We start from the raw sequence: 25,768 nt of genomic DNA, 5'->3' as shown, positions 1-25,768 counted from the left end.
GTATATATGCTTGTGTGGTTGCATCTATCTGTGTATAGGGCTGCAGGTGGCTGTGTTTCCAAATGTGTGCATTTGTGCCTGTGTATGCATGTTTCTTTGAATCTGTGCTTGCACGTTTGTGTGTCTCTCTGTGCATCTGTTAATTTTGAAGGTTTTTCTTTTTATTGCACATAAAAGGCCAAGGGGGTGGATGAGAGCTCATATGCATCAACATTAGCATTTGCGATTCCTTATTAGCGAAAAATAAGGAATCGCTAATAAGGAATAGCAAAAGGCTATGCATGTAGGAATCGCTATTCAAATAGCGATTCCTTAACATTCCTTATTACCGAATCGGTAATACTGAATCGGTAATAAGGAATACCTACCCATTCATTCCTATGGGCTTGGAGGCCCATAGGAATGAATGTAAAGCCATTCTGTATTAGCGATTCGGTATTACCGAATCGCTAATAGCTGGAGCACTTTCAAGGGTGCCAGGGTGTCAAAAGGACACCCTGTTGCACCCCTGAAAATGATATGTGCACATATGTTGCACACACACATGCTCTAAGGGCATGTGTGTGCGCAACATGACACTTTGAAAAATGCACAAAAGTGCATTTTTCACAGTTTTTGCAAATTACCATGCAGTTCATCTTCATGGTAATTTGCTCCCCTTATTAGCGAAATCGCTAATTTTTTAACTTTGATGCATTGCATTTAAGGAATCTCACTTTGGGATTCCTTAAATGCAAGAGCTATTTAAGGAATCGGTATTTAAGGAATCCCTATTTAAAGAATCGCTATTTAAGGATTCCTTAAATACCGATTTCTGCTTTTGGGTTGATGCATTGGGATTGGGTATTTTTTACTTAATACCGGGAGCTAATAAGGAATCGGTATTTTACCGACTGGATTTTGGCTTGATGCATAAGGGTGTAAATCTGTGACAATAAGTACTGGCTGGGAAAAGATTAACCTAATTTTTACCAGTTGAATTCAACAATCCGCAACTGTACGGTGACAGATTAAACTTTGGAGAGACCATGGCAGTGCCCAGCACCGCGTGTCATGCTTTTTTTTGGTTTTGTTTGAGCTACGATATGTTTGTTGTTGTGATCTGGCATCATGCAGTAGGGTGTGGATTATATATCATGTTTGTGAAATACAGAGTCCTGTTTAAAATGTTCTGGCTTCAGGAGCATAGAATTCCATTGTTGTTACTTTTTTTTTTTTTCAAGCCAGCATATTACTCTTGTCTCCCCTCCTTCATAATTTGTTCCCCATTTTCTGGTTCTCCAGCGCCGCTAGGTAATACGAATGGCAATAGTGCTATGCAAATATCACCACTCCACAGCAAACAAAAATGAAAAGTAAAAAACATTGTCGTTTTCAACACCAAGAGCTCTAGCTTTCACAAATGCGAGACCTGTTGTATTGCAAATGCTTGATTTTAGTTGATTGTGTGTAGCCATGCAGCACAGCATAGTGGATGCTGTACTGAATACCTAAAAATCAAGTCAAAAATCTCAAGGCAAGACCTACTTGCTTTTCCAATGTTTGTTTTCTTTTGTACGTGTCTCTTCTATTTTGTACTAACCTGTTTTCCTGTTTTCTCCTCCTTATTTCGTGCATTGTTTCAAGATTGGACATCGGAAAAGAAACCTTTGAAGGACAAGACCAGAGGACTGGAGGACCGAAGAAGGTGAGCTTGTGTGGAATGCAGACCAGGCGCGGGATTCCCACTCACTTTGGAGGGGGAAATCCAAGGGCCTGGCCATGCCTTGTGTGCGGTTCAAATGCGACTGCACCCAAGATGCTAGCTAATCTTGCAGCTTTTGGATATCTCACTGTAGTCTTGTGAGATTTCAGGTCTCCCCACAAGACAAGACGCAGTGTGGTTGCAGAAGTGGGTAGTCTTGTCTCGCTGTGTGTCTCCAGGGTGCTGGGCAATAGAGCGAGTGACAGTAGAGAGAGCATGTGTCAATTAGCATGGTCGGAGCAGTCCAGTGCTCTCTCGAGAGTGGGGTGGCGAGCGTGAGGGTCGTGGTAGAGATATGTTAGTGAACATGAGCTCCCAACTCAACATGCGTGTGCAGCAGCAATAAATCATTGTCCAGCCAAATACTCACTTTTATGAAAAGAGAGAAGTATTTTATTTCTACTGCATAACCACAAAGAAAAAATACAACATTCACAATCCACCACGCAGCCTCCCTGAGGTCAGGACTCTGGTGTATCTGTGGCTGTCCCCTGTCCACTTCCTCCTTGCTCTAGGGATATTGGTTGTTCCCCATTCACTATTGGCAGTATCCAGTGTATGCCCCACTGGTACTCTGTCTCGAGTCTACTCTGACTGCTCTAAAGCCAAAAGTGTTCCAACCATGCAACCTTATATAGCAACCTCTTTCCCCGGGAGCCAATTGGCCCGAATTTTGTCTTACCTGCACCAGCAGACTTGGAGGGTCCAGGGATCCCGAGCGTGCCACTACTGGGGTTGTCGGACCGACAGCGACTGATCTTGGCGAGTTCACCTCTCTCGATCCAGACAGGCTGCATGCGCTGATCCCTAATCTCCTCACTCACTGTCATACTCTTGCAGTGACCTGAGGTTCCTCGTGGCTCCTTCTTGACAGTAAGTCTTTCAGTCTCTCCCTTCGACAGGGGGAAGGTGATGAGAAGCTTCCGGTGCTGAATCCTTGTCCAGGAGGAGAGTGTGGTGGTTCCCATGGCGCCCTCACTCTTACGATACCCGGGGTCAGTCCACCCTTCTGGCTAGTTCCTGTGAGCCCCTCTGGCATATGGGGTCACAGTGTCCCTACTGTACATGGCACCGACCCGTTCAGCACAGCGGTAGTCCACCTGGTAGACCATCCTGGCATACATGGTGCCGAATATTTTTTTTAATTTTTTTTTTTTTAGCTGTATTTGGGCTCCAGCCTGATTGGCACAGCATTCACTACAGCTCACTTCCCATCGGCCATCCCTTAAAATACAGGGGTTGTCGACTTTGTCATGCACACGGGAAACACCCTGATCAGTGCAACAGCCCCTTCCTCGCAACGAGAGTCTATTTTACAGGATTTCCCACTGGACTTCACTCTCACCAATGCTCTCCTCTTCCTCACAGGGTTTTTGCAAGTAGGCAGGCACTGGTGCTTCAGGGAAGATGGTTTTGAATTCCCCAGGTGTTGTCTCCTCACCCAGCAGGGAGAGTAGTAGGCCTTGGCTCCTGGTCACAGGAACAAGTCTTGCCTAGCTCACCTCCTCACACAGGCCACCTGGCTGCATGGCAGATGTCATATTTTGAGGTTTCAAATTCCCTATCTCGCAGTCCATTTCCAGACACCAAATGTGGTTTAGGGTCTGAGTCTTTGAAGCTGATGTTGTGGGGGAGGGGAGTGGAGATATGCTTCTTTTGAAGTGTCCTCTCAGCTGCTCTTTCTTCCTCTTGAAAAGCAGTCGGTCACAGAAGGCGTGACTGCAGAGTTGATAGCCCACAATATAGGTCATGCGAGTGACTAGAGTTCACTCCGGATCTCAGCGACAGTGATGTGTGTATTGAAAGGTTAGCCCTGGGCCCGATCCCTACTCTTTGATTCTCTTTATCAGACCCAGACCCTTCCCCGTGACACCTCGCTGAATCAAAGAGCACCCTTTGAAGTGTACAGGGAAAGCCAGGCTCTCCCTCTCTCCAGCCTCACCCTGCTCACAGGAATGCAGCAGTACACAAATATATCTGGGGGAATTCTGTACCTCTGCATGTTTTCACCAAGCAGGACTGGGCCTCCTAAAAATGGAGCCCAAGGTCCTCCCTACGTTGTACCATTCCCAGGCACACATACACTCAGTGCATGTATACAGCATACACACACTGAACAGTCCTGTTTCTTGTATGTGATGTACCTTTCATAGACACACATACATCCAGCATATCCATTTAACATGCACGCACTGTCCAGCACTGTATGCTTTATGCATTGTTCCCCTCATAGGCAGACATACACCCAGCACATGCATTCCGCATGCACGCGCTGAACAGCACTTCATCCTTCATGTACGGTATCACTCACAGGCACCCATACACCCAGCACATGCATTCGGTACATGCACTGCATAGTACTGCATTATCCATGTGTTGTACACTTCCCAGGCAAGCATACACCCAGCACAAATACCACTTCCACCACTCTGAGGGAAGCGCTTTGGGCTCCCCTCCCGGTCCAACAAGACTACAATCCATGAGACATGCCTATGTCATGGCGCAAACGCAAGATCTGTTTGCTTATGACAACAAAATCATCATAAGGGATCCAGACATCAGCACATTTGGTTACTCAGGGCAGGGGTGCACGCCCATTATCATGTAGAGGACTTTTCCGTCCCAACACTCTGCGTTCAAAGACAGAGGGCAAATATCTTCTTATGTCTCCATACAAATTGCTGATTATTTTATCCTGGAGATTGCAGTCAAAGAAAGAAAAGTAAACCCCAATGTTAAAGAATTTAGTAACGTGAACTGTCTGACAGTCATGGTGAGCACACAACATTTAAATAGCTTGTAAATGAACAGTACACATTTCAAAATATTTCAGCAGTTAGGAAAGTGCATTGTTTCAATTTTGAAGTGACCTGGAAATAAAGATTTAAATAGGATCAAAGCAAATCCGAATATTTTACTTGGTTATGTGCAAATGATACGTATTTACTGAAAACAGATTTCCACACTTTGTTTCTACCCTGTATAGTTTTATCTGTAAAACTGCATGTGAGTGGGAAAGTTTGTGGCCTTTTCAATAGAAAATGTCTTTCTGTAATGACTGTGCACTACCAAATCATGCTTTATTTATATATTTATTAAAAGTGAGTTTTTAAATATGAAACATTCCTGCCCCGCCCTGATGACAATGCAGTTAGTGAACTAAGAGGCAAGTCAGGGGCCATGTGCACCTCATTTGTGGGACAAAATGTAGTCTAATAAACCAAACAAAGTAGTTTTTAGGTCTCGCTGACCTGCGTTGCAGCGCATGCGCGCTGCTCGCTCTGCGAGGGCTTTTGTGATCGGGGATATTTGAGAAGGGGACTTGAAGCCCCGCCCCTCATTTTCATTGGCAGACGTCACCATTTATGCTTAACGGTGGCCTGCCATTGAAAGTGAGGCTTCTCTGTTACCGCCCTTTCTCCTTTTGGGATGGCCCCTCCGGACTGGCTTGCCTGCTTCACAGCTGTCGTGAAGCAGTTTCTTATCTCAGAGGCGTGTTATGTAAACAAGCCTCTGAGATCCAGTCCTGATGGTCCTCCCAAAAGGAGACGGGGCGCCAGATGGGATAGATAACATATTTTCATGTTTCACACTCAGCAATTTAACCAGTAGGTGGGTGTCTCTTTTTGACATCAAAGGGTAATACTTTCTCATTATTTATTTGAGGATGAGGTTTTGAGTGTGGGTGACGGGCAGAATCCGTGCTTTATTTTGGGCAGTTTTACATGAGGGAATTTTGGCAACAGACATAACAGTGCTTCACAAAAGACACAGACCACGGTCCATTTTTCAGCACAGGAAGTTTTGCCCGGATTTGTGCCCGGGTCTATATGACCTAGGATTAGCAGATGTGGCCACTAAGGCACATCAACTCTCGTGAAAGATCGGCTTGTTGCGGGCTCGAGGAGCCTGGGGGACCTCGAGCTGAGACTGAGCCAGGCACCAGGCTCGAGTTTTTGATTCTCGCCCACATCTACATAGTCTTACTAGTTCCGAGCCATGTAGCGCAATAACGACCACACGACCCACTGGCACTGCTGATCCCATCCCTTGGCAGAAAGCTGAGCCTCGTGCCTACAACCTGGTACTCCAAGTACAGAGTGTCTTTAACCTTGGTGATCACAGACGCAGCTTGAGCACAAAGTTCGCTTTCAACTACTTTCTAATGTGACGCCTATACTGTAACTCTCTGCACAAGACCACCAGGACACACAGACTTTGGCACGCACCCCCTGCCACAATGCAGAGCGCAGACCCCTGACAGTGTCGCGCGCAGCCACTCTCTGATGCTTACACCCCCGCCCTGGCAGTACGCCGTGACTTACCTTGGCTCCCTTCTCTGTCACATATATACTGTGTTCTACAATTGCATCAAAGTAACTGTATTGTGATGCGTTGGTGATAAAATCCTTCCGCGGTCCTGCTTACGGTTCAACGTGTCGGGGATACTCGCCCTTTCGGAGAACAGTTTTTTTTACAGTACAATCGACCTATGGTTAATTCAATCACCCAACGATCCATTGTAGCTCCGCCCTCCTTTTCACGAGTCTTCCTGTTCGTTGAGATGAAGAGCCCGTGCTCCCCACCCTCTATGTCCTACAGAGTCCTACTTGTGGGTGCTCTGCCCAGCAACCTTTGAGTGACCACCTGCACCGGCTCTCATTGGTGCAAGATCACACGGTGCGCTCTCCTCCCTCTTGGGCTCGCGAGGAACAGGACGGTGTGCGGGCTGTGTCTGCTGTCAGAGGGCTGCAGCGGGGGATCTGACTGGTAGTGAGTGCTGAGGAGGGCGACCCTGCAGTTCTGCAATGGAGACCGGGGGGGCTCTGAACCCCTCACTCTGTGTGGTGATCACGCTGTCTGTGCTGACCCTGCGAGACACTGGGGCCGTCCAAGGTGAGTGTGAGCACTGTGAAGTGTTACCCCGGAGTCAGTCATGTACCCAGATAGAGGTGTTTAGATCACCCTGCTGGCCTCCTGGAGGAACGCTGATTTTCTTAGCACCAGACGTATCTTGTATAAAGCGCTCACGGTTAATAAACACTCTGTAAGGCAGTGATGTTACTTCAATAGAGACCTCCCTGTGTCTCAACCTTCATCTCTCCCTTTGGTTCCTCCACCTCTCTCACCGCAACCGGCCGCCCCCCCCCCCCCCCCCGCACCACTGTATCGTAAGATGACTAAAGGCAGTCCAAATTTCCGATAATCTGCACAAATACATCTCTTCAGAGAAAACATACTGCAATGTCGCTGAAAAAAATATAATTTTTGTTTCTTATAGAAAAACACGTCAAACTACACCCACTGGGGGAGGGTGGCGAAACAGTCAGGGCTGCCCAATTTGGAACTGAGAAACAAGGTGCGACTCTCGGCGCCGCTAAACATCCTGAGATTCTGGGCAAATCACTTAATCTCCCCGTGCCTAAAAACACAAGGACGTGACCTTATGTAAAGTAACTGGTGCTCATGTAAAGGGCTCCATTACCTTCGAGTCGAGTTTGCGCTATATATTAAATTGCAGAAAAACCTGTGTTTATTTGTAACATTCCTAAGTATAAAGAAACCAAGTTGATTGACATATACAAAGTCTATGCCCACCAGTTCCTTTAACACATCTCACTTCAGCTCCTCATTGTGAATCTTAACGTTAGAGGTTGAAGTGCAAAAAAGTATGGGAGCTACGATGAGTGCAGTGGGGTGAGATCTGCGAATGTGGGGGTGGGGCCACAAGAAAGAACAATTAGAACTGTTAGTGTAAAAAAACTCAGAACCTGAAGGCACTGGCTTATTCTCTCCCACAAATATATGGCACTATGTAACCAGGGCCACTGGAATTTTGCGGCAGGAAAGGGCCAAGTTACGCGGCAGGATTGAGTAAATTATGTGGCAAGAAAAGGTAAATTTTGCGGCATAATGTGGCACATTTTGTAATAGTATTACTTCATTATTTCTTCATTTTTAAACTTGATAACACTGTCTGGACATTGATTGCACATCATTAGGACCAGTTAAATTCAAATATAGCAATAGAAAGGTGACTAGTTCAACTTTTCAACAGACCTTCCACAGCGTGTCAACGTCGCTGTATTTTTTGTAACTTTTGCACCATTTGAGCTAGGAACATTTTTTTTTAAAACCTGCAGATGATGGATTATGTGGCAAATGCGGCAATTCTATAATTATGCGAAAATCTCAGTAGCCGCAGAATCACATAATTCCAGTGACCCTGTATATAACAGATGTTTCTGCCGCAGTCAACCATTCTTATGAGATCATTTTAATGAGATTAGTTATAGTGGGTGGACCCAGAACCAGAGTTTCAAGGGAGGCGGTCCCAGCTCCGTGCTAACTCTCTGTGTGCTTCTGGCCACTCATATTGTCTTTAGTCATTCTAAGAGGATCGCAGTAAATGGACTTACAGTAAGTGACAGTGAAAACACTGCAGGATATTACAGCAGATTTAACAACAGCTGCTGACATGGAATATCCCCTAAGTGAGGATGGTGCCAGATCTTACTCATTCGCTCACTCATCCAGCCACACCCTCCTCCCATTGAGTTGAGCACCAGCTCTAGCTCTCAGGCACCAACATTTAAAATATATTTATTTTCATTTCGGTCTTTTTTTTGCCAAACTTGTATGTTTTAAAATGCAATACTGGAACCCGAACTGGTATTGCATTTTACTTTACCACCATGCTTAGAGGAAATGAAGTGGACGGCAGATGAGATCCGGGGCTGGGAGCCTACGGGCTCAAGCTACCTCCCACCCACGCATCCATAATCATCGCCAAACTCCGTCCCAATACAATACGCCTGCTTACTCCCCAGTTCCTTGCTACATTCAGTGCCAGGACTTCCTCTGGAGGAGAACTCTTAAAAAACAATATCTCCCCGCCAGGAATGCTGTGTAACTGGTGTATTTTCTTATTTCTACTAGAAACAGACCAATTGCTGCTGCTCGAAGTGGCAGGATCCATGTGTTTTCTTACTTTATATTTCCCATATCTATTTGTGTTTCTTTATGCTTCGGTTTGTGGTGGTGCGCCCACATGTATGTTTTGTTTTACTAAAATTTCATATTTAGCAGGCGATTGTTGCTGTCATGCACTATGGCATACTATAATTTTCAGCCTCTGCAAACTTCCGTTCTACAAAAATGAAGCCACAGAAGGTATTAAAGGTGGCTGGTGCCATTATAAAAACTGAAAAAGATTATTATTGGTCCTGAACTGGACTCTCTCACTGCACTCCTGGTGCCTAAACGCTATACGTCAGCATAATATGTGCACACTTTCCTGTGTAGTTCTGATTTAAAATGGCAAATATGGAACTATTGCTCTGTGCACGCTGCGGAGAGGCCAAGGATTAAATGTGCAGCTTTCTGTCCCACTGGCAGGCACAATAGGAAGCTCACAATGCCTTCATCCTAAATTCCAAAGTTATTAAATCGTACCCCCACCATAAACACTAATGCATGCCCTTAAAGACTAAAAATGACTATACTCAAAACAAAAATGTACAAATTAGTTTATATATAATTTAGTAACATTTCATTTACACTACATTTAATAACTCAAACAAATAAATTACACGTGGAAAACATTTTTGTTTGCCCTACTCATTTTATTTTTTTATTTTTTTTTATTTCCCCCACTCAATTGGACCAATGCAATAGATTTCCCATTAATTTCGCAATTACAACTAAGTGAGCTATTGCTATTTTCAATTACACCGTTTGATTAATGCTTCACGAAGGGGGAAAAAAATGACATTTTTAATGCCAATAGCTCACAATAATGTCATTGCGAGACCTATTGCATTGTAAAAACTTGTTTTGTATAGCAGATATGCTGAGCTTACTTTTTTAAAGGTGCTTTCATATGTAATAATGAAGAGAAGGGTGACTCTGTGAAGCACAATTGCACAATATCTGCCTAGGATCTCACAATTTGAGGCCAGTCCATGGGTCTGGTGTATTACTTTTAGGTCGAGTAGATTATTCAAGTCACTAGGGCTGTAGGTCTGGTAACATTAAAAAAAAAAAATTCAAGGCCTGATAAAAGGCCCTTCTCAGGAGTCAGTGGCATAACGAAATGTGAGGGGCCCCTCTGCAAGGTACACAGAGGGACCCCTGCTCCGGATATAATCCGGAGCTCTCAGGCCAGAGTACTGTGCTGAGGGGGCTCCCACACTGCAGGGACTGTGGGGGGCTGTGTTATGCCACTGTCAGGAGTGGCCCGGTTTATGGGCCGAATTTTCCTCACTCACGTTGGTGAGCTGGCCATAATGATGACTGTTCTAACGCTGAGAGGCCTTCGGGTAGCTATGTGCTTTAAAGGATTCACAGAATAGAATAGATTCTGTACCTTCGGGTCCAATTCCCCTGGAAGTGTCTCCTTTTGATCCAGACTTTCACGCTTAGTTCAGCAGCTAAAGATTGTGTGAAAGCCAAGAGATCAGCTGTATCCACAAATCTTGTGTTTCCAATGCGGTTGAGGGGTGAGGGGTGAGAGGTGAGGGGTTAGCTGCTGCTCTGCTGTTACCGGCCCAGTCATAACTAAGAGGCAACATGTAATGAGGGCCAAGCCTTTTAGAACCGAGAACGGCCCTCGCTTCATATTTTAAAAGACCGTCCACTCGATAGGTGGTGGCGGAGCTTTGGGTGAACCATCCTTAAGATAAGGCTTGAACAAGGAGACATTAAAAACCAGCTGGACTGGCAAACCATGAGGCGAGGGAATTGGGCAGCGCCTGGGCTGACCCTGTGTACATCAGAGAAGAGGGCTTACAAAATGAGGCTGCAGTTAAAAAGGACATGGATCACTTGACTGTCAAATCAAGCCTTATATGGGTGTCTCTGATGACGGTTTGTCAGCTTGTTTCTTTCTGGCATCTTTTATTTCCTGTAAATTCTGGTTTTCTTCACACAGTATTGTCCGTGCATCTCAGTGATGATCTTTTACTGGTGGAATTAAGTTGTCATTCAGCTGTAGTGGAATTGCCTCTAAATGCAAACCAGTGAAGCTGTAGAACAGGGACACCCCTTTAGCAGAAAGCTCCGATATGGCTGCAAAGACAAACTTACTGGCTCAGCTTGTGGCTAGCAAGCCAATGATCGACAAGACAGTTATCCCAAAGCATCAACTGCAGGCCTCCTGTGCCGCACCTCGTGCCAGTTCCTATATGTAAGGTCGCTGTGCTATTTACCCCTACGTCAGCCATTGAGTGGCGTCACTGTATTCCAGATCAAAGAAAAATGCAACAAACGGGGGTGCGCAGCTCCAACAGGCCAGTGTAGTTAGAAAAATAACTTCTTTATTCCAAAAATTCTTTTCAAATTAATTGAATATATACAATCCAGCCAACACGTTTCATTCCCATATAGGGAACTTCCTCAGGGAGCAACTCGTGAATGTGTCCTGTGCTGGACAAAAATGTCTACCAGCTCCTTAGCACTGGGAACTATATGCACCACAATGAAATGTGCCATTTTGGTTAACCTACCAACCAGAAGTAAAATGGTGCCACGAGAGGAATGTCTGTGATGAAATCCATGGTTATAGCGTGCTATGGGACCAGTGGTATGAGAAGGGGCTGCAACAACCCATTTGGGTGGGAGAAAGAACATTTGTAGCTGTCCGACCCCGTTCAGGAGGCCATGGGGCAGGCATGGGCTACTGGGCCAAAACCATGAGGGTAGAAACTTTTATCTCTGCTGGCCCCGGGCCGGCCCTACTATGGCTCTGCAAACTGGGCCAGTTACAACTGTTCCGCACTTAACTGCCACTGGGAGCATCTGCAAGAAGACGAAGATTTCTCAAGGAGGTTAGCGCTGGAGTTTTTCAGGCTCAAGAATCAATACCATCCACCCACTTCCCCCACGCAGCACAATAAAATCAATGCCCAGCCCAAAGACAAGTACTTTTATTACACACAAAAACCTAGCGGGTCACACACATTCAGTAATGAATAAATACCTCATTCTCGGGTGCAGGAGTTGGTGCTCTTAGGTGGCATCTGCTGATTAGACCGTCACATGGTTTTTGAGGGTCCCCCCTTCTGGTACTGTGAACTCCCCAAGAGTAGACTGAGGATCATCAGATAAACTAGTGGGGGGTGATTTTGCTTCGCCCCTCTCTTGAATCTAGACTATTACACTGTGTCCCGGTCCTTTGCTACTCCGTCTCGCACTATGGTCAGGTTAGCAGCTGCGGGCTGCATGTGGCCTCTTCAGTCTCTCGCCATGGTCAGCAGCTCCAGGCTGCATATGGCCCCCTCTGTCTCTCGCTGTGGTCCGGTCAGCAGCTCCGGGCTGCATGTGGCCCCTCCTTCTCTCGCTGTGGTCAGGTCAGCAGCTCTGGGCTGCATGTGGCCCTCTCAGTCTCTCGCCAAGGTCAAGTTAGCAGCTCTGGGCTGCATGTGGCCCCCTCCGTCTCTCACCATGTCCAGGTCAGCAGCTCTGGGCTGCATTTGGCCCCAGTCTCTCGCCTTGGTCAGGTCAGCAGCTCCGGGCTGTATGTGGCCCCCTTCGTCTCCCACCATGGTCCGGTTAGCTCCGGGCTGCATGTAGCCCCATCAGTCTCTCGCCATGGTCAGGTCAGCAGCTCTGGACTGCATGGGGCCCCCTCAGTCTCTCGCCATGGTCAGGTCAGCAGCTCTGGACTGCATGGGGCCCCCCTCAGTCTCTCACCATCGTCAGGTAGGCAGCTCAGTCGTGCATGTGGCCCCCTCCGTCTCTCCCCATGGTCAGGTCGGCAGCTCGGGGCTGCAAGTGGCCCCCTCCATCTCTGGCCATTGTCAGGTCAGCAGCTCCGGGCTGCATGTGGTGCCCTCCGTCTCTGGCCATGGTCCGGTCAGCAGCTCCGGGTTGCATGTGGCCCCCTCTGTCTCTTTTCATGGTCAGGTCAGCAGCTCTGGGCTGCAGGTGGCCCCCTCAGTCTCCCGCCTGGGTCAGGTTAGCTCCGGGCTGCATGTGGTCCCCTCAGTCTTGAACATGGTCAGGTCAACAGCTCCAGGCTGCATGTTGCCCCCTCTCTCTCGCCATGGTCAGGTCAACACCTTCATGCTGCATGTGGCCCCCTAAGTCTCTCACCAAGGTCAAGTTAGCAGCTGCGGGCTGCATGTGGCCCCCTCCGTCTCTCACCATGGTCAGGTCGGCAGCTAGGGCTCCATGTGGCCCCCTCAGTCTCTCCCCATGGTCAGGTCGGCAGCTCAGGGCTGCAAGTGGCCCCCTCCGTCTCTCGCCATATTTAGATTAGCTCTAGGCTGCATGTGGCCCCCTCCGTCTCTTGCCATGGTCAGGTCAGCAGCTCCGGGCTTGAGGTGGCCCCCTCAGTCTTTTACCAAGGTCAAGTTTGCATCTCTGGGCTGCATGTGGTCCCCTCAGTATTTTACCAAGGTCATGTTTGCATCTCTGGGCTGCATGTGGCCCCCTCCGTCTCCCTCTATGGTCAGGTTAGCTCCGGGCTGCATGTGACCCCCAACGTCTCTTGCCATGGTCAGCAGCTCCGGGCTGCATGTGGCCCCCTCTCTCTGGCCATGGTCAGGTCAGCACCTCCAGGCTGCATGTGGCCCCCTAAGTCTCTCACCAAGGTCAAGTTAGCAGCTGCGGGCTGCATGTGGCCCCCTCCATCTCTCCCCATGGTCAGGTCGGCAGCTCAGGGCTGCATGTGGCCCCCTCCGTCTCTGGCCATGGTCAGGTCAGCAGCTCCGGGCTGCATGTGGCCGCCTCAGTCTCGCGCCATGGTCAGGTCAAGAGCTCCGGGCTGCAGGTGGCCCCCTTAGTCTCTCACTAAGGTCAAGTTAGCAGCGCCGGGCTGCATATGGCCCACTCGCGCTCTCTCTCTGTGGTCAGGTCAGCAGCTCTGGGCTGGATGTGGCCCCCTCCGTCTCTCACCAGGTCAACAGCTCTGGCTGCATGTGGCCCCCCGTCTCTCGCCATGGTCAGGTTAGTAGCTCCGGGCTGCGTGTGGCCCCCTCTGTCTCTTGCCATGGTCAGGCCAGCAGCTCTGGGCTGCATGTGGCTCCCTCAGTCTCTCTCGCCTTGGTCAGGTCAGCAGCTCCGGGCTGCATGTGGCCCCCTCAGTCTCTCGCCATGGGCAGGTAAGCAGCTTTGGACTGCATGGGGCCCCCTCAGTCTCTCGCCATGGGCAGGAAAGCAGCTTTGGACTGCATGGGGCCCCCTCAGTCTCTCACCATGGTCAGGTAGGCAGCTCTGGGCTGCATGTGGCCCACTCCATCTCTCGCCATGTTCAGATTAGCTCCGGGCTTCAAGTGGCCCCTTCAGTCTTTTACCAAGGTCAAGTTTGCATCTCTGGGCTGCATGTCGCCCCCTCAGTCTCCCGCTATGGTCGGGTTAGCACCGGGCTGCATGTGGCCCCCAACGTCTCTTGCCATGGTCAGGTCAGCAGCTCTGGGCTGCATATGGCCCTTTCCGTCTCTGGCCATGGTCAGGTCAGCAGCTCCGGTCTGCATGTGGCCGCCTCAGTCTCGCGCCATGGTCCGGTCAAGAGCTCCGGGCTGCAGGTGGCCCCCTCAGTCTCTCACCAAGGTCAAGTTAGCTCTGGGCTGCATGTGGTCCCCCTCCGTCTCCCGCCATGGTCAGGTCAGCAGCTTCGGGCTGCATATGGCCCCCTCCGTCTCTCGCCATGGTCTGGTCAGCAGCTCTGGGCTGCATGTGGCCCCCTAAGTCTCTCACCATGGTCAGGTTAGCTCCGGGCTGCATGTGGTCATCGCAGTCTCTCACCATGGTCAGGTCAGCAGCTCAGGGCTGCATGGGCCCCCTCTGTCTCTCGCCATGGTCAGGTTAGCTCCGGGCTGCATGTGGCCCCCTCTGTCCCTTGCCATGTCCAGGTCAGCAGCTCTGGGCTGCATGAGGCCCCCTCAGTCTCGCGCCATGGCCAGGTCAACAGCTCCGGGCTGCAGGTGGCCCCCTCAGTCTTTCACAAAGGTCAAGTAAGCCGGGCTGCATGTGGTCCCCCTCCGTCTCCCGCCATGGTCAGTTCAGCAGCTCTGGGCTGCATGTGGTCACCTAAGTCTCTCACTGAGGTCAAGTTAGCAGCTCCGGGCTGCATGTGGCCCCCTCCGTCTCTCACCATGGTCAGGTTAGCTCCGGGCTGCATGTGGTCCCCTCCGTCTTTCACCATGGTCAGGTCGGCAGCTCCGGGCCGCATGTGGCCCCCTCCTTCTCTGGCCATGGTAAGGTCAACAACTCCGGGCTGCATGTGGCCCCCTCAGTCTCTGGCCATGGTAAGGTCAACAACTCTGGGCTGCATGTGGCCCCCTCAGTCTCTTGTCATGGTCCGATTAGCCGCTCCGGGCTGCATGTGGCCCCCTCAGTCTCCCACCATGGTCAGCAGCACCGGAATGCATGTGACCCCCCTCAGTCTCTCGCCACCTTTTTTCTTCTGACTCGGTTCAATTAAGTCACAAGGTGGCTGCCAACACTTCCTGGTTTGAAGTGTTGGCAGCCAATCAGATCCGGCCAACAGCAGCAACAAGCTCCTACTGGAGAGGCACTGCAGCGCTTCCTTTGTGTCAATCTATCCTGCTTCCTACATGAGTCAGAACATCCAACGGAGGAGGCTAGAGGTAGACGAACACAGCTTAAGGATACTACCTCCGGGGCTGGGCAATTCTGACAGAGGCTGCAAGTGAAGGAACCAGAGGAGGCACTGCTCAAACATCCTACCTCGGAGAACTTCCAGCAGAGTCTAAAAGGAGAAGAACTAGAGACAGCAGGGTTCAAGCCTCCTACCTTGTTCGGTCAGAACTTCCAACAGAGTCTGGAGGTAGAGGAACCTGAGGCAGCATGGTTCAAGCATCCTGCCATCCTGGGGTCAGAATTTCCAACACAAGGTGGAGGAGGAGCCCTAGGAAGGGGCCCGCCCATAGGTTCCCCTCACTTTATAAAATAAAAATAAGCCCCGGGACCTGGCTCACCCGGGAGCAAATATTCAAACAAATGTGGAAGCCGCACTTTTTCCCCTCAAATTGTGATTTTGTGGCAAAATGTTTATAAAAAATGCCTTTTTGCCCTGGCAGGGTCCATAAGGGACCCCAGGACCAAGGCTAGGGGGTGAGGGTATTCGTACCCTGCTCCCTTTTCTCTTTTTTTGCATTTTTATTTTTTTGTTTTGGGACTTGGCTAAAGCAGAGTCCCAAGATGGCTGCCAACACTGAATGGTTGATGTGTTGGCGTCCAATCAGTGGTCTGCATGAGGTTATCATTTATATGCGGAGGTTTCACGACCCTAGATTACAAATTTCGATCCTTTCATATCTCCAAAGCTGCTGAATGGATTTACACCAAATAACTGAAAGTATGATCTGCGAACCAAAAGCTACCTTTCTGCCACATTTGGTGTAAAGCCATTCAACGGTTTGAGCTATAGTTGTGTTGAAAGTCTCTTTGGGAATTTACATGAAAAATGCACTTTCTTTGCCCCCCCCCTGCTTTTTCTCGCCCCTGCTTGTTTTAATACCCTGAAACTTTCCATGCACAACAAACCCAACTTTCCACTTTTTTAGGAAACGCGCTAAAGATATAGCCAAGTTAAAAAACACTTTTCCTATGGAAACTTGGTCCTCACTATAACTACCTACTGGCAACCGCCAGTAGGTTATGTATTTTTATATATTCACTGAAAAAACAAAAGTTGCAGGGACATTATAGATAGGAAATAGAATTTAAAAAATTCACTAAAAAACAAAGGTTACAGGGACGTAACCTTGGAGCTGTGGCCCACGGGAGACAAAAAGTGTAATCTGAGGAGATGCCGTAGTTTGTGCCTCAGTTAGGGAGAGGCGTGGGACAAGGTGGGGGCCATGTTCTTAATAAAAGACCGAGATGACTGCCTGCTTTGCAAGCCAGCAGCCATCATTATTAAAGCAGGTGCAGCAGCACAGGGGTCCAAGGGTTGGGGGGGCCTGCATCACAGTTATGACTGTCGTACTTTAGACAGGAAGATGGAGGATCATTTTACTTGATGGCATTAGGACTCTGAGCACCATTGCTGTAAAATAGGGGGCAACATGTAGGAGCAATTTTTTTTTAAATTATAGGATATACAAAGAGCCGGTTTGAAGACTGAAGTGATGATGTGGGATAGCGGGCAAGGAGTGAGAGGCAGGGAAGAAAGCCTGCTACTCTGGCCGTTAGCTATCATATGTGCAGCAGCAGCAGGAATATGTGGTACCCACAAATCCCCAATTATCAGAAGTAGTGTTTTTTGTCAATTTCTGTTTGACACATCAGCTCTTTTATAGGTCTTAATTTTAGCGTGGATCGTGAGCTCCAGAAAAAGTTTCCCTGAAATGGTCTCATAAGTTACCCCTTCCACTCCCCCCAATCCTTGCCATAAATGTTTGGAGGGGGCTAGACTTCGAAACATTTTACTTATGCGGACCTGGCACAAACAAAATGACTCTTGCCATAGGGTAAGGCTCTGGGGGAGAACTTTGTAGGCCCCTGCTGCGCAACTTCAGTTTCCAGCCATTGTTTGAGGAATGAAAGCATGGCATGCGTGCTTCTCTAGACCCGTCTGTGAGGTCTTGGATTGTGTCCTCCATTTCGTACATGGTTGCAGTTGTGATATGGTCATTTCGGTCTCTTTGACTCTGTCAGACAATTCCTCTGTTTGAATTCTAATGCCTGATTTGTAGACTATATTGTTTCCAGAATGTTGTCTAGTTTGTCTGCCTTTGTAGATTTTTGGATCAGTTTGACATCTACTGGTTCCTTCCTGATAAAGATGGATTTGTTTGATCATTTTGTTTCTCTTTACCTTTATTCCATCCTTCGTAACCCTGATAATTAGTTGTACAATGTGGTCTGAAGGGAAAGGCTGGGGGCGCTTGATGATCTAGTTTCTGGCACCCTTTGCTTTTGCTTTGGCATAGCAGCTACTCTGCAAAACTTTCTTGGGTTAGATTCCTCCTTGGGAGGTCCCTTGTCACAAATACTGGATTCAATTCTGCCCAGGTATTTATCCATCCTAGAATTGTTGTGCTTCCCATCCCAGTTTCAGCTGCGCTACATGTGTGATTTACCTAGGAGACCTTGTTTTGTCCCTTTCCTTCCGGCCTCATGCTGATATGGGGATTATGGCTCCCTGTCCAATGTTTGGGCGATCCCTGAGCTCCCTGCCTCTTTCACACGGCGTTTGCCATTTTTTTTAACAACCTATTTTATTGGGTTATTAGTCGAGAGGATGGGCGATAGCCCTACAAAGAACTGCAGGAGAAAAAGGATTAACCTCATTAAAATAACCGTATTTCTACCATTGACCAACACCTGCCGAACATGCAGGTGATATAACAGAAACGAAATGCAGAATGTTCTCGATCTCAAGACAAGAAAACACGGCACATTGGCATAGGTATTCATATACACACGGTGCAGGAAAGTCCGGTCAAGGTAGAGTTGAGAATGGGGCACCACTCAGAGGTCTGCTGATGGCAGGGGGGGAAGCTCGATTCCTCGATATGACGCCCATCGAGTCTCGATATTCTCCAATATTTTGCAGGGCATCCCGAGCTAGAAATACAGCTATTTCGGCCCCACACATCTATCTAGTTCGGTCTTCCATTTGCCTAGGGTCGGGGGAGATGTTGCTTTCCATAGTTGTGCAATGTCCCTCTTGGCAATAGTGAGAGCCAGAAACCGTAAACGTTGCCTATACCTATTCCACCCCACCCACCAATGTCGTCGGTGCTATGTAAGAGGAAGAGTCGCGGGTCAAGCGGGAGCACCCACGATAACACCTCATTTAGGCAGGACCGAATTCTGCGCCAAAAGGGTTGCAACTCCATACTGTGTTTAAGAATGTACCCTCCTCCCGGTCACACTGCAAACATGTAGGGGACTGGATAATGCCCATCCACCAGAGTATAGTCTGAGTATTGTAAGCCCGGTGCAGGTATTTGAACTGTATCAGGCGGTATCGCATGGAGACCGCCGAACCCAGCGGGCTAGCGATGGCTTCAGCCCAGTCATCCTCTGTCAAGTCCAAAATGTCGGCCTGCCATGCAAGTCGTGTCTTGTAAAGTGTCGTCAGTGTGTGGGTCGTCAGAGTCTGATATTTTTGCCTGATATTGTGGAGGCCAAGGTTGCCCATTAATAGGCGGCCCCCCAGGGGGTGGAACTCTGGAAGGGCCTCGAGAGTGAGTGCATGTCCAAGTTGAAGGAATTTGTGAAATCGTGTTTTATGTAGGTCAAATTCCACCTGTAATTGCTGGAAGGATTTCAGTGTGGTGCCCTGTATCACATCGCCGAGGGTCGAGATCCCCACGGAGCACCAGATCGCTTCTAACCCACGTCGCCGAGGGCTCAACCGCAAGGGCAAACAATAACGGGGACAGGGGGCAGCCCTGTCGAGGGCCTCTTTGGATAGGGAAGGCGTGGGAGCGGTGCCATGCGATGCGCACTGACGCTGTTAGGTCGGTGTAGAGCAGGCACACATACGCAATGAAGCGTGGCCCAGGATTGATCGCTTCGAGCAATTGGAAGAGGTACACCCAGCTCAGCGAGTCGAAAGCTTTGTCAATATCGGCCAAGAGCATGGCGGCTGGCCGACCGAGCGCTGGGGCTGCTGCCATAGCGTTATGTACCCTCAGGATATTGTGGCGGGTAGCTCTTTGAGGCATGAAACCCGACTGGTCGGGATGTATCAGATCTGTCTGTGACACATGCCCGTAGGCGATCGGCAAGGACTTTTCCCCCAACAGTTTGGGTTCAAAGTTAATAAGGGAGATGGGGCGGTAAGAGGAGGGATCGTCTGGAGGGTGGCCCAAAAAATGGGAATCAAAGCATAGACACCTGCACCAATCCTAACGTCCCTGACAATTGCACCAAATAAAGAAAGGTGTGAAAGGCTTGGGACACAACCCCCTAGGTCCCAAATAGAGAAATGAGAAAGGAAAAAAAGGGGAATTTTCTTCTTTTACGTTATCACTATGGCATAGTAAAGACAAGATACCCCGCACACTCCTGTATGTTATATACATATACCAGTCATTATTAGACCATGTTCACAATGGAATAAATTTACATTCAGCAATTGTTTGAAAAAAGTGAAAAGGTCTGAAGAGATCTTGGATTGTTACAGCTCATTCTTCATTTTCTTTTTAAGGGGGTGGACGGGTGTCGCGGGATGGAATGAACTCCAGAGGCAGTATAAGGGTCTGAAGGTTTTTTTTTTTGATAAACAAGTTTTTATTGTTTTTTTTTTGCAACAAAAACAGTGACCCTTTCAGACCAACAATATACAGTAGTCCCATCTGGGAATCATTCCCCCTCTCAGCCCCCCCCCCGGACCCCCCCCCCTCCGCCCCCACCCCGCCCCACCAGATCACACTACATTTCCTAACCATTTCCCCCACACCCTACGATATTTTTTGTGGCAGCCCCGAGCTTGGTAAAGAGTCCGCTCCTGCGCCGCACACCAGTCCACTCCCGCGCTCCACCTGGTCAGACTGGGCGGCTGCGGCTGTTTCCAGGCTGCCGCAATGTCCCGCTTTGCCACCATTAGCGCTGTCATAAGGAACAATTTTTCAGCGCGGGTGCCGTCCAGGCCATCAGTGATACCCAATAGGATGTGTTTGGGGTCGTGCGGCACCTCCCACCCCAGGACATCCGTCAAGTCAGTTTCAATGCTACGCCAGTACCCCTCCAGTTCCGGGCATGACCATACCATATGGATGAAGTCGGCCTGGTCAAAGTTACAGCGAGGGCAGGCTGCGTCGGTGGAAAGACCCGCACGGCGCATGCGCGCTGGTGTAAGGTATGCCGTATGCAGATAATAGATTTGAATGAGCCTCAGCTTGGCGGAGGCCGTCACCAGCCTGGGGGCCATAAGGGCGTCCCGCCAGTCGATCTCGTCCAAGGGACCCACCCATTCCTCCCATCGCTCCTTCAGACCCTCCTGGGGCACAGGGGTATTGTTAACAAGGGAACGATATATTCTGGATATGCCTCCCTTTCCTAGGTTACCCATCAGAACCTGAGCCTCTGGGGGGCTATGGTCCGGCAGCCGGATGTCCAGCGGGGTGTGTACCCGTATGGCGTGTCGCAATTGGAGGTATCTATAGAATTGGGATGAGTGGAGAGAAAAGCGCGCCTGCAGTTCTGAGTATGAGCACATGCGCCCCCCTCGCCACACGTCCCCCAGCTGGGAGATACCGAGCAAATCCCACGGTCCGAAGCCCTCCAGCCCCACAACCTCCCGCAACCATGTCCCATGCCAGAGAGGGGTGGCGCGCGTCAACGTCCCGGTCCATCCGGTGTGGCTGAGCGCAGCCCGCCAAGCCAGGAAAACCGCCCTAGTGATGTCGGGGCAGGAGGTGGGAACCGGGGCGCCGTACATGCGGTCCTGAACGCTGGAGAGACCCAGGGCTTCCAGTTCCACCCTGTAGGCCGGATCGGACCAAACCAGTCGTGGATGACCATAAGCCGGGTGGCCAGGTAATAAAGGTAGAGGTTGGTCATACCAAGCCCCCCATCAAAGGTGGGGAGGCGGCAGATCGGCAAGGCCAGCCTTGACCTTCCACCACCCCAGAGGAACCTGGTGGCCATCCGTCCAACTCGCGAAACCACGACCTCGGAAAGGACACCGGGGTGTTCTGCAATACATACAGAAACCGAGGGAGGATCATCATTTTGTAGAGCGCCACACGCCCCAGCGGGTTCAGCGGGAGCGAGTGCCACCGAGTGAGGTCCGCTTTGGCTTTTTTGACTAAAGGGGCCACGTTGAGTGCCCAGCTCAATTCCGGGAGGAGGGAGACCCAGATGCCCAGGTATTTGAAAGACAGTCGGCGGAGGGGAATCGTGGTCTGCCAATCGAAGCATTCGCGGGAGGTGTGAAGAGGCACGAGGACCGACTTGTGCGAGTTGAGGCAGAGGCCAGAGGCGCGGGCAAAGCGGCCCAAGATGTGGAGAGCCCGAGGACCCGAGCGCGCTGGGTCACCAAGGTACAGCAGGACATCGTCCGCATAGAGGGCGATCCTGTCCTCCTCGAGGCCCGGCCACTCCCATCCCCGAATGAGAGGATCCGCTCTGATTAGGGCGGCAAGGGGCTCCATTGCGAGCGCGAAAAGGAGGGGTGAGAGCGGGCACCCCTGCCGCGTGCCCCGGCCGATCCGGAACGCTCCTGACAGCGCCCCATTAACCAACACTCTGGCGCGAGGGCGCGCGTACAGAACCCGCACCATCCCAACAAACTTGGGACCAAAACCCATATGAGCCAAGACGTCGAACAGGTAGGGCCACCCCACCGAATCGAAGGCTTTCTCGAAGTCGGCCAGCAGGAGAGTGAGGTATGGAGATAGGCGGTGGCGGTGCGCCAGAGCCACATGGAGGCGGCGGAGGCAATGGCGAGTGCCTCGATCCGGCATGAAGCCGCAATGGTCCGGGTGCACCAAACGCGACAGGAAGGGCCGGAGCCGCTGGGCTAGGACCGCGGCATATAGTTTGATATCGGTATTGATCAGAGAGATCGGCCGGTAGGCCGACCTGTCACTGGGCGGCGGAATGGATTTAGCCACTGGGCTAGGACCGCGGCATATAGTTTGATATCGGTATTGATCAGAGAGATCGGCCGGTAGGCCGACCTGTCACTGGGCGGCGGAATGGATTTAGGCAGGACCACAATTGTGGCAATGTCGGCCTCCGGGGGGAAGGAGCCTCTCTCAACCGCCTCCGCGTACAGGGCACCCAGCCGTGGAACCAAGTGCTCCTTGTAGGTGGCATAAAACTCCTGCGGGAACCCGTCCGGGCCGGGGGTCTTCCCGGCGGACGTGCGCCCTATCGCGTCTCCGATCTCCTCAGGGGAGATGGGAGCCTCCAGGCTCTCCCAATCACTCGGCCCCAGCCGGGGAAGGCTTAGGGCACCAGCGGCGAGCAAGGAAGCCAAAGACAGATCCGATGCCCGTGCCCGGTAGAGTTGTGAGTAGTACTGAGCGAAAGCGTCCGCTATAGCCACGGACGAAGACTGAAGCGCGCCACCCGAGTCGGTCACCGCCGGGATGATGCGTGATGCCCTGGGGTAAGTGGCCAGCCGGTGCAGAAGCGCCCCGTTTTTGTCGCCCCAGCCGTATACCCGCGCCACCGATGATTGCCAAAGAAGTTTAGCTGCGTCAAGCGACTGCTGACGAATCTCCTCGCTTAGGAGCCGTAGCTGCCGGGTCGCCAGAGTCAGAGACGGATTGCTCCAGGCGCAGCGCCTGAGCCTCGCAGGCCGTGAGCTGCTGCAGCTGCGCCAGGCGGTGTTTCATCACCTGTGCCTTAGCAACCCCCCTAACCGTGGCCTTACAAGCCTCCCAGAGGGTGCCCGCCGAGGAGACCGATCCGTCGTTGTCGCCAAAATAGAGTGCCAGCGCGGTCCCCACTTCCTTACGGAGCGTCTTGTCCTGCAGGAACCACGCATTAAAACGCCACATTTGGCGAGCACGTGAGGCGGGGGGGCCCAAACCCAGCAAAAGCGGAGAATGGTCGGATATCCCCCGGGGAAGGATGCGGACGTCTTGGATACCCAGACAGTCGGCCGAGGGGACAAAGATCGCGTCGATGCGTGCCTGAGTGTGGTGGGCGGCCGAGGTGTGGGTATACTGTCGCGTGCGTGGGTGCCAGAGCCGCCACACAGGCCCTGTGCCTCTGCCCACCCGGCCAGCTGCTTCGCCCGCGCCGCGCGGAAGTCCGAGACCGGACCCGAAGAGTCGAGGTGCGGGGCCGAGACGGCGTTAAAGTCTCCTCCGAGAACAACAGTACCAGGTGGAAAAGCCGCTAGCCAGGACGCGGTCAGAGATAAGGCCGAGGACAGCCCCGTGGACGGCACGTAAAGTGACAGGAGGCTGAGTGGCCGGCCCTCGAGCGTGCCGCTAATCGCAACCCCCCCTCCCCTGGGAGTCATGGACCACTCGGGCCAACACAAAAGGGAAGGAACCCCCCCCCCCGCGAGAACCCGGAGTGCCACACCCGGTCGAATCCGAAGCGCGCCAGAAAGGGACAGTTCTCACCGAGGAGGTGGGTTTCCTGAAGCAGGAGCACGTCCGTACCCGCGCGCCGGGCGTATTTGAGGACAGCAGTGCGCTTAAGCCGGTCCAGCAGGCCGTTCACATTCCAGGACAGGATGCGCACCTGGGCTTTGGGGGCTAAATCAGCCATGGCAGCAGTGGGAATGGAGCGCGCCGGGGAGAGGGCAGGCGGGGGGCACCGGGGGGACACCCTTGAACCCGGGTGTCAGCAGAGGGGGCACGGAGCGTGCAGGCCCCTGAAGGACCATGGAGCCCCCACCGGGGGAAGCGAGCGGACGGTGGCGGAGGGTGAGCGGCAGTAGAGCGCGCAAATGGAGCTGAGTGAAGGGACACGACGCCTCGCGCCGCGCAGCGCTGTGTGAAAGGCTCAGTAAGTAACAGTGCAAACCCAAACAAAACAGTCTCGTGAAGAGAAACCCCAAACAAACCCCCAACCCCAACCCCCCACCCTACACTTCAAAACCAGAAGCATCTGTCGCCCGAACGGAACCAACAGTCACAAGACCCCAAGCTCAGGTGCTCTGGTATAAAGAGCGTAGTGGACCCCTCCTGAAGTACGGATTACAATGTGCGGACCTGGGCTGGCACTGGGGAGCGCAAGAATGTGGAGCCCCCCACCCCCGCCCTCGGGCAAGGCTGTTACCTTCCCCGCAACTGCAAGAGACAAAGAAAAAAGTCATATAGCGGGACTGCGAGAAAGGTCTGATGAGTCAATGTGCGTGTTGAGGGGGGTCGGAGATCCGGTCGGCCCAGGTGATGCTCGGCGCCGGGATCCCCCGGCCGCCCGGGAGGAGGCTTCAGAAGAGGCGGAGGAGTCTCTCATCGGTCTGCCAGAAGCGCTCACAGACCGGGCCTTGAGGACTGCGGCACCTCGCCGCTGCCGGGAGCGTGTGCGCTTCCCGCGCCGCGGCCGCTGGGACCCAGCCACAACGGGGCACCCGGGCTTTGCAACGGGCGGCCCTCCGCCCGGCTGCCGCAGAGGCCGCTCCTCGGTAATCCATGTCCAGGCCGCCCTGGGGGTATCAAAGAACAGCGTCTTACCCTGAAAGACAAGTCGGAGGCGGGCCGGGAACTGGAGCTGGTACTGAAGGCCCAGGGAGCGCAGCTGCTGCTTCACCTCCGTGTATGAACGGCGCTGCTCCTGGACCTCCCGGGTGTAGTCTGGGAAAATCATAATGGTGTGATTGTCATAGGCCAGTTTGCCGCTCACCCGAGCCTCCCGCAGAATGGCATCTCTGTCCCTGAAGTTAAGGATCCGAAGAATGAAGGGGCGCGGGGGGGCCCCTACCGGAGGCTTGGACGCCAGCGACCGATGCGCCCTCTCCACCACGAACCAAGTTGACAAGCTGCCCGCCGGCATCCAGGATTTAAACCAGGCCTCCAGGAAGTCGTCGGCCCGGCCCGACTCGACCCCCTCCGGGAAGCCCACCAAGCGAAGGTTATTTCGCGGCGGGCGCGATTTTCGGCATCCTCCGCCCGCCTGTGTAGTTCCTCGGAGTGGGTCGTGAGCTCCCGGACCTGGTCTTGTAATTGATGGATGTCGTCCTCCGTCGCGGAGATCCGCGATTCGGCCTCCGTGATGCGGGCCGTGGCGTTGCGGAAATCCTGCCTCAGAAGCGCAACATCTATCTTCACCTCCCCGACCATCCCTTCCAACGAGGTGCGAGAGGCATCGATCGCGTGTAGGATGGTGGCCAAGTCTTTGTTGGGGGCGGGCGCCTCCCCTCCGCCGGCACCCGGGGGGTCCGGTGTCGCGAAGCGGTCAATCTTCGTGTGGTGGGATGTTGCCAGCTGCTTAGGGCCTTTGTCCTTGCCCATGGTGGATCAACGCGTCGCGCCCTCCGGGGCCGGGCCAGCACCGCTCCGCGTCCCGCGCCGCGGGTAGTCCCAGAAGGAGGCCCCCGGGCAAGCCGCGACACTCGGGCCGCACCAACCCCGTCCACGGCCTCAATCCGCAGGGCCAGTCCAGCAGCTCGGAGCACCGCTACTGCCC

General features: G+C 51.8%; 1 protein-coding gene across 1 annotated transcript in view; it reads left to right on the top strand.

Annotated features, from left to right (window-relative positions):
* LOC146813495 (uncharacterized) overlaps nucleotides 1–25,768 on the top strand; it is a 50,052-nt gene that overhangs the window by 10,526 nt on the left and 13,758 nt on the right. Inside the window, exon 2 of the mRNA XM_085620249.1 lies at nucleotides 1,627–1,687. The gene's annotated coding sequence lies outside the window, so the exon portion shown is untranslated. The remainder of the gene's footprint in view (nucleotides 1–1,626; nucleotides 1,688–25,768) is intronic.

This window comes from Triturus cristatus, chromosome 7, assembly GCF_964204655.1.
Source record: "Triturus cristatus chromosome 7, aTriCri1.1, whole genome shotgun sequence".
Lineage (NCBI taxonomy): Eukaryota > Metazoa > Chordata > Amphibia > Caudata > Salamandridae > Triturus > Triturus cristatus.
This window is presented reverse-complemented; position numbering and strand designations above follow the sequence as displayed.